Raw genomic sequence first — 9,536 nt, forward strand, 5'->3', positions numbered from 1 at the left:
AGGTGAATGGTAAGCGCAGAATCCTGAAAGGTGAGGAAGTGAGTTATGCTCTTGAAGTAAGAAGGCCCACGCCTTTAGCTTTTTGTCGCGAAGACGGATGTTCACTTCAGAGGCCTTATTCGCAAAGCTTCGACAATTCCAGTGCACTACCAGAGACAGTACATTATCCATTACGAGGCCGAACAGCTTCTACGATGAGGGAGGTCACCTGTTCCATAAGGGCTAATATTTTATCCACTGTCGGGGTATTCGGGGTTAACGGGTTATCTGCACGTGATTGCGGTTTGATGCTTATTGGAGGTGATTCATCTGAAATCTTATCACGAGGTATTATACTTCTTCGAGAGGGGTGAGACCGACGCTGTTCTCGGAGCTGGGTGAGTTCGTCTAGACGTTGGCGAGCCTCTGCAATGGCATTGTCTAAAACAGCGTCTTCATCTGCGGCATCCACATGTGATTGGTGCACTGGCCGTTTTGGTGTACCATTTGATCCACAGGGGTGAGTCGCTTGTGCGTATGAACGATGCTGAGAAGACGTATCATGAGCAGGTGGGTCAAGTAAAGGAAGCGCAGGGAAGTTGGTTTCGTCCTATTTAAGAGCAGCGAAGCGATTGCTTGTAGGAATATCTGCTTTTCCAGGCGGTTTGCGCGACGGCCTCGTTCGCTTCTTTGGACAAGCGCGGGAGCGCATGTCATGGTTCACCGATTTGCATAGGGCACAAAGCGCTATTGGTTCATTCATGTCGACCACAGCTGCCGGGATAGGGCAGGTATTTTGCATGTGCCCTTCTTTACGGCAGTGATAACAAAATATACGGCAAGAGAGAGACAGAGAGAGAGAAACAACTTTATTTGCCCCAGATGTCGTGAATTAGGGCAGATGGGTCCTGTGTGGCCCCCAGGTGGGGGCGACATCTTGGGCCCACGACATGAGTGAAAGTTGTGTGTTCCTGTGCGGCTTGGTAAGAAGTTGGCGCCAGCTTTCCGCAGAGGGAGCTGGCAGGAGGGCCCTTGGGGGCGGGTTATTTACGCATCCCCAGAGGATGTGCGCCTGAGTGGCGGGTTCTCCGTTGTTACAATTTGGACATGCGGGGTCGTATTCCCCTTTAGTAATTAGTGATAGCCTGGAGTGACTAAGAAATGCGTGTGTCTGTAATCTGCGCAGCAGGGTGGCTTGTGCTCGGTCGAGGTCCGGGTGGGGAGGCGAGAAAAGGCGTCGCGTCTCTTTGTGTAAATTGGTAATTTCGGCGAAAGTCTGGGGGGCTTCAGCGAGTGCGTCAAGATGCGTGAAACTGACTGCCCGGATTGTTAATCCTTGGGCAAGTTGGTCGGCCCCATCGTTTGCAGAGTTGCCCGCGTGGGCGGGTACCCAGACTAGGTTAATTTTGTGGTGGGGAGTGCAGCCGCGCCGGATGCGTGCAGCAGGAAGGCAGATGTAGCCTGCCGAGAAATTTAGAATTGCTCTTTTTGAGTCGTTAAGGACTGTACGCGTACGCTGGTCAGCGATGGCCAGCGCTAAAGCTGTTTCTTTCGCTGCGGTGGGGGAGGAGGCACGCACCGTGGCGGCGGAGATAAGTGCAGATTGCGGCGTGGTAGCACAGGCCACATATGGTGTTGCATCTTGCCTTGCCGCGTCCACGTATGTTGCGTGTTCGTCGGTATGGTAGGTTTCATCGAGTGTCCTGGCTTTGTGTTGACGGCGGGCGTCGTGTCGGCCAGCGAGCATGTTTTTTGGTAGTGATTTGACGAGGCGGCTATGTACACATGTCGGGAGGGGGGCTGTGGGATGGGGATCGCCTATTGGGTTGACGTTTAACCGGTCAAGGATGAGACGGCCGTGATTTGTCCTTGAGAGGCGATGAATTTGGGCTGTCTTGTGTGCCTTTATAAGTTCGGAAAGAGTGTTGTAAATCCCCAGTTGGAGGAGGTGTCGTGTGCCAGCGTATTGTGACAACCCTAGGGCAGCCTTGTACACCGAGCGGATGATGCCGTTAACTGCCTCCTCATCTTTTCGGCGAAGGTGATAGTAGGGATAGGAGTATACTATCCTGCTAACGAGGAATGCCTGTGTTAGCTGGCAGAGGTGATCCTCCATCATGCCTCTGCGACGTGGGGAGATGCGGCGAATAAGGCCGATTATTTGGTGAGCTGTGGTGCGGAGGCGTTGTATTGCATCGGAGTTCTGTGTATTGTTTTGTATTAGCATGCCCAGGAAACGAATGGTCTGGACGGAAGGTATAGGGTGTGTGTCGATGTGGAGCGTGATGAGCTCAAGCGCTGCGGGAGCCGGTCTGCACACTCTCCTGTCGCGGATGACAAGCAGCTCCGATTTTGTTGGGGAGCATGTCAGGCCGTTCGCCTGTACATAGGTGTGGACAGTGTCAATGGGTGTCTGGAGGGAACTCTGGAAGTCCCCATCTGAACCAGAGTTGGTCCAGAGGGTGATATCGTCGGCGTATAGGGAGTGTTTTACGTGAGGTATGGCGTTTAAAATTGGGGGAAGGCCCCTCATGGTGACATTAAAGAGGAAAGGGGAGAGGACTGCACCTTGTGGGGTTCCTCTGGTGCCCAGGGTAATCTTGTCACTGATGAGTTCGCAAATGTGGAGTTCTGCGGTGCGGTTGTGTAGGAAGTTTGCGATGTAATTGTAGGTACGGGTGCCTACATTCATCTGAGCGAGATTTGTCAAAATGGCGGCGTGTGATACGTTGCCAAACGCCTTGCTAATATCGAACCCGAGAATCATCCGTGTGGCCCGGATGGGACCATGATCGAGTATGTCATGTTGTATTTGCCACATGATGTCCTGAGTGGAGAGTCCGGCTCTGAACCCAATCATAGTGGGCGGAAGGAGATCTTTGTCTGTGTGGTATTTAAGCCTGTTAAGGATAACGTGTTCCATCACCTCACCGAGACAAGATGTAAGGGAAATAGGTCGCAGATTGCCCAGCTCAAGTTTTTTGCCCGATTTAGGTATAAAGATCACTTTGGCATACTTCCAGGTATCCGGAAGGCGACCATCATGCCAATGGGTGTTGAAAAGTTCCATGAGAGCTTCGATGGACTGGTCATCGAGGTTACGGAGCATTTTGTTAGTTATAGGATCGTTACTTGTGGCGGCGGTGGTCTTGATGTGATTGAGGGCTGCATGAACTTCGGCGGTTGTGATGTCCCTGTACATGTCGGTGTTTGGAAGTCCCGTGTATGCCGGGGGGATGGGGATTTTGGTCAAGGTGTTAATGTACTTGTCTGTCAGAGTGTCGAGCAGTTCCTCATTTGTGCCCCGAAAAGCGTGTATTACTCGGGCGAGGTTCTTGTGGGATGTGGCCTTAGTGTGGGTCGGATCAAGGAGATGTTTAAGCAGATACCATGAGTTTTTACAGCCTAGCTGTCCGTTTAGGCGGTCGCATGTTTGATGCCATTGTTCCCGGCTAAACGTGGTGGCGTAAGTTTCAATTTCTCGCTCAAGGCGTGCGAGGCGACGTTTGAGAGGGCGGTTATGTTTGCGCCGGAGCCAGCGAGCGTGAAGGCTACGCTGTGCTTCCCACATGTGGATGAGTTTGGCATCAGGGTATGGGCCATCCTCCTTTTGTGTAGTCGTGAAGGTGGCATTTTTGGCATCCTGGAGTAGTGAGGCTGTCCAGGTGTCCAGCTCCTCGGTGGGGATCGGTGCACGTTTGGTACGTACGTATCTGAATGCGTCCCAGTTGGTGTGCTTGACTGTGCGGCGAGGGGCTTTGCTGTGTGTGGCTGTGAATGTCGTTCTGAGAACATAATGGTCGCTGCCTATGTTCATGCCGAGATTTTCCCATCGCTCATCTGTGATGTTTCGAGCAAAAGTGAGGTCAGGACAGCTGTCGTGTGTGATGCTGTTACCTATGCGCGTGGGTCTGTCGGTGTCGGTGAGTAGTGTAAGTCCCAGGGTCTGGGCGGTTTCCCATACTTTAGCTCCCTTGCGGCCGCATGTTCTGTGGGGATAGCCCCACTGCTCGTGCGGGGCGTTAAAGTCACCAAGTATGAGGAGCATTCCTGTGCTTGCGACAATGCAGGCCTTGCGGATAAGGGTGGCTACTGGTGTGGTCTTGTCGCTTGGGGGGGGGGGGGGCTGTAGACATTCAGGATATGAATAGGGGCTTGTGATCGGGTATTCGGGAGGACCTGTATGAAGGTGTGCGGAACTTCAGCGTAGTTCAAATCCAGTTGATTAGGGGTTAGATTTCTATGGACCAGTATCGCGGTGTTGGGTCTTTGGCTTTGGGTTTTTTGCTGGTTGTATGCGGCGTAACTGAGAAGTTTATGGTCTGTGTATGTTTCTTGGAGTGCTATTATGTGATGGGTACGCGGCTGGGCCTGCTGGGAGTGCTCCAAGGCCCGCCGCTTTGCCTTGAAGCTCCTGCAGTTCCATTGCCAGACTATGATGGGGGAATTAGCCATCGCGTTTTGCGTATGGTTCGGGGCGCTGCTAGAGCGCCATAGGTGATTTTAAAATACTTCCTGCACGGGTGTACGAGGCTGCACTTTCCGACGTGGCAACGATAACGGATGGTGGATAGGTAGCGGGATTTGGAGGGGTTGCAGATTTCGGAGGGGTGGTGGGCTGTAGTGGGCTGGTGATGGCATCGAGGCGGGCAGTAAAGGCATGAATATTTGCTGCCATTGTAGCACAGCTCTCTGCGAGCCGGTAAATTTGGGAGTGAGTTGCAGTAGGGTGTCCTCAAATTTCGACATACGCGCAGCGGAGGCCTAAAAATTTGCGTCGATGTCTGCTAATGAAGAGGGGGGAGATGCTTTACGTTTTGGGCGCTTAGGTTCATTGGTATCCATGTTTGGATCACTGACTGCGTCAGAGGTAGGAGCGCGAGCCACCTGCTGCGGTTGCAACATAGGGTTCATTTGCGCAGATTCTAATGTTTGAATTTTCGCATTCGCTTGAGCTAGTTGGAGTTGTAGTTTCTTTATCATGTCTGCCAGCTCCCTTACCTGCGAGTAGAGAGATGTGGCGGTGAGTTGTGAGGGGGGTTTCCAGGCGACCTGCTTCACTGTTTTGGCCTGTTCAGTCTGGGGTCTGGCCCGGGGGCTTCGTGAGGCAGAGACGGAACGGCTCCGGCTGGAATGGCTGTCACTGCCGAGTGGGGGGAAGGATTGATCCCGAGGAGGCTGGTGGCGACTCTTGTTACGGTCGCGGGGCCGAGACTGGCGTCCAGGGTTTGTCTCGTCCGCGTCAATGTCAGTGTCGGTGGTTGGTGAAGAGGACTTGGCTGGAGTGGATTGTATGAAGCGGTATTTAAAGCTTCTGCTGCCTGTAGGGTGGCCTCCCTTACAGACAATACACGACGCCTGGCATGTCGGTGGTTGGCCGTCCGGGGGAGGATCGTGCGCAGTGCCGCAGCGGCGGCAGGTTTGCTTTCTTGGATGAGGGCATATATCCGCTCTGTGGCTCAGCTTTCGGTAGTTAAAGGACGCCTCCGGGCGGCTTTTGTACGGAAAAACTTCGAAAGTAAAGCCAAGGTACCGCATGTATAGGGGTAACTTGGCACCGGCGATTGTGATCACGAAGTGGCGTGTGCGGCAAATGCGGCGCGCGGCTACCAATGTGAGGTCCGGGTTCCTGGATTTGAGCTCAGCCTGAATCTCTGCGTCGGTCTCGTGGCTGTGGGCTCTGTAGATTATCCCCTTCACCGAGTTGTCGGGGGCTGGGGCGTACGTGGCGACCGGGATGGCGACCTTGTCTAGGGTATCTCAAAATAACGGCTTGAGGGGCTAGTTGGTGCTGCATACTATTCAGGAATGTGGCGCAACAAGCACAAACACAAGAGAAGAGACACAACACACGCGCACATACGAACTGTAATAACGATCTGAAAACACTTCCTCTTCACCACTCCTCTTCTTCTACACTCAAGCACATCTCATCTTCCTCTTCTTTGCCAAGGGGATATGGCAATTTGGAGGTGTGAAGAACCAAGACAGTGTAGAATTGGTGACTGCCATGCTTGGACAATGTTTATGTTCTGCGAGGAAGAAAGTACCAATATCCCCTTGGCAAAGAAGAGGAAGATGAGAGATGTGCTTGAGTGTAGAAGAAGAGGAGTGGTGAAGAGGAAGTGTTTTCAGATCGTTATTACAGTTGGTAGTGTGCGCGTGTGTTGTGTCTCTTCTCTTGTGTTTGTTGCGCCACATTTCTGAATAGCTTGTCTAGGGTGATTGTTTGGATCTTGGCGTAGAGGAGAGCGCGATCCTTGTCCGGAGTACTGACCGTGACGGTGTTGTTGCTCGGGTGGATTCTAACTTAGTCGGCGGTGATGGCCACGCGGCCGTCAATTTGAGCAGCGTCATAAATAGATATGGCCAGTTTGGCGGGGACAACGGCGTTCAGGTCGACATATACTAAGTGGCACGGGCAGAGGCTCTTTATTTTCCTTTCCTTTCTGCCTCAACATAATATATGTACCTTGAGGGCGAAGGGCGATTTTATAGTCATCGTCGGCAGACGACGGAGTGGTCGTTTCTTCGCAGGTGGCGGTGGGCGGTCGCGGAGACGCTGGCTTGAGTGAGCTGTAGTGGCATCAGACGCTGGAGCGTTTGCCGGCGGCGTATCCGCTGGTGTCGGTCGGCGGTATCGGCGTTGCATTTCAAGCGCGGTTCATGTGCCGTCGGCTAGGTCCGCAGGCGAAATGTCCGTGCCGGTGACGGAATACGGCATCTCTGAGCTTGAGGGTGTGAAGCCGAGTCGAAGTGAGGCGGCCGCAGCCGCCACAGCTGGGAGCGGGCACGCCTTAAGCGTGCGCAGCCATTAGGCCTACCTCCCTCGGTCAGGTTTGGCCGCAGGAAATTGATCGTAGAGACAACAAATCTCATCTAAAATCATTGAAATTTGCACAGTCCACGCCGGATAGGTAGCGAAGGGTCTGGTGCAAATTCGGGGGTAGTCGGTGGCAAAAAATGGGCGAAATTGCTGGAAGAACGCGGAACGCATGTAGAATGCGACCGCTAGCGTCCCTGCCAGAGAGAAGAGTCCCAAATATACGACCAGGTCGAAAGGGCTGTGGTTTGATAATCGCACTATAATAGGTGAGGTACTCAGACAAAGTCAACGGGCCTTGTAGGGTGAGTAGGTATGAACCCCGGCTCCCAAGAGGTCGTGCTTGCAACACTGCGTGAGTTGAACAGCGAATGTTTGCTCGCACCTCCTCAGAATGACTTCTGCTGTCGACATGGTAAACGACGCAGCGGAGGGTGTCAGGGCCAGAGGCAAAATATATTTGCACTGAGACATGCTCGTTCGCATCCAGGGGAATTTGAGTAACTGCACACACCTTCTGGGCGTCCACCAAGGATGACATGTTCACCGTAATGGTGCCCGATGGGCGATGGACGACAAATCCACAGTAGCTAGTAGAACTTAAAACTTGGTCAATTGTGGCTTGGACACACCGGCGAGGGATAGTCGTTATATCAAAGCGCAATGTAGGCTGGATGGTGACGCGGAACGAGTTAGCAGCAAGTGGAAGCGAGGCTCGACTCACTGGCGGCATCTGTGGTGGTGTCAGGGGCTGACACGCTGTAGTTGGCCTTGGAAGGAAAGACTGAACCGGTGCAACGGGCACACTTCCTTGAGGGAGGGTTACAGGCACAGAGGAGGCGGAGCAATCCATTGGACAAGCCGAAGTCGTTTCATCCGAAGACGAAGCAGACTGGGGGCATGTAGGAGTTGATGATTGCGTGGACGTGGATGCTGCGTCAGGTTGTGACACAGCGGAAATCCGCACAGCTGTCGTCGGCGGAGCAGAATCCATGCAGGCGCGTAGCCCAGACTCGCTCGGTAACGGCGAGCTAAGCCTAGCCTGCGCCTGAGAGATCCGGTTGGACTTTCTTACTTAAGAAAGTGCCCACCGAGGTGGAAATCGCTCCACAGGGGCGTCTTCGTCATTAGTTCTCACGGAGGGCACTGTCCTACCCACACAAAACGACAGTAAATAGGCGAAACAAGATAAAAAAATTGGAAGCTTATCAAGGTTAAGCCCAGTGGATGCGAAGCCTCTTGGTTTGCACGTCACTTATTCGTATTGTCTTTGAGCATTTCTACACAACACCAAGTCTAAACTGTTTCCTCATCTTGACCGCATACACGCCCGGCGCAAAGACGCTGGCGCGGTTGCGGGCACAGAGACTGACGCGACGGCGGGCGCGCGCCGCTTCATCCCTGGCGTGACGTCACATATCACGTGATGCAGCGATGGTGGCGCCGCCTCCGCGTCGCGCGCGACAGCGCGAACCGAAGTGTGGAGGCCTCCGCCGGGCGACGTCCGACGGCGCGATATGAGGCCCCATCTGCAGCAGGTGGGACGTCATCACGTGACGTCACATCATGTCATCTCACTTCAAGGTCAATGGTGGCCACCGCCGGGAGGCGACCGACGGCGCGATATGAGGCCCCATCTGCAGCCTGCGTGACGCCATCACGTGACGTCATGTCACGTGACTCCACTTCAGGGTCAATGGTGGCCACCGCCGGGCGTCGCGCGAAGGCCCGAAACCTACGCTAATATGCTTCGCATAAAAACAGCTCTAAGCGGACACGTATCAGCTCAGGCGCTTCTTCCTTCACTGGCTTCATTGTCTTGGCATGGATTCTTTGGCGCAGGCGAAAAAAATGTTGACATTCTTTTCGGTGACATATATGACGGTAGAAGTGAATGACCGAGGCGCTTCGTCTGGTTCGATCTCGCTGCGTGCTGTTGAAGGAGGGCGCCGTTGGTTTGCCTGGGGCCAAGGTTCCTGAGTCCTGGCCCGGAAGGCTGCTGCTGCGGAGTCGATGAGAAGAGATGGGCTTCGAGGTGGAGGAGAGGATGTGATCGGGTTTTGGGGGCCCAGATTTCACCGCAGTGGAACCATGAGGAGCTGAGACGAAGGAGAAGGAACAAAAGCAGCCAGGGAATAGAGGCGAAGAAATGCTTTTTGCAACTGTTTACATGATGCAATATGTACAAGTTGAAGGACGAAAAAGAAGATCTGGGCAGAGATAATTTCCGCGTTCAAACATGGTCGGTTATCTCCACTTCCCTAGCTGGGAAACAAAGTTAAATCTGTAAAGTCGAATCAGCGGGGCACAAGCAAGAACTTGAGATGCCGCCCACTGCTGAGGGTGGTGTTTGAGCCTCCTCGCACATCTTTCGGTGGCGACGGCTAGCTTTTCCGATGTCGATGACAATCTTGTGCATGCTGCCGGTGGAAATCCTTCACCAAGGCGAAGCAGCCGGAGAAGTCGTTCATTGCCATAGGTCCTTTCCACGGCTTTACTTCCCAGGAGGTCCCCCGCCTGCCTCTAGAATTCGGCGAGCAGGGTCAGTACTGATCGGCGACACGTCTAAGAACCTTTCAACAAACGGTCAGGTTTCCGTTGTCGCCGGCATGAGCGCAAAGGGGGATTAAGGTCTGAAAGAGCAGCAGACAAAGGGTCACTCCGGCGCCATCGTTGCCGTTTCGATATGCCTTTGGGCGTAAAGCCCGTTGCGGTCGCTCAACGGCGGCCGCTA

This window comes from Amblyomma maculatum, chromosome 11, assembly GCF_055883805.1.
Source record: "Amblyomma maculatum isolate TAMU_Amacu chromosome 11, ASM5588380v1, whole genome shotgun sequence".
Classification (NCBI taxonomy): domain Eukaryota; kingdom Metazoa; phylum Arthropoda; class Arachnida; order Ixodida; family Ixodidae; genus Amblyomma; species Amblyomma maculatum.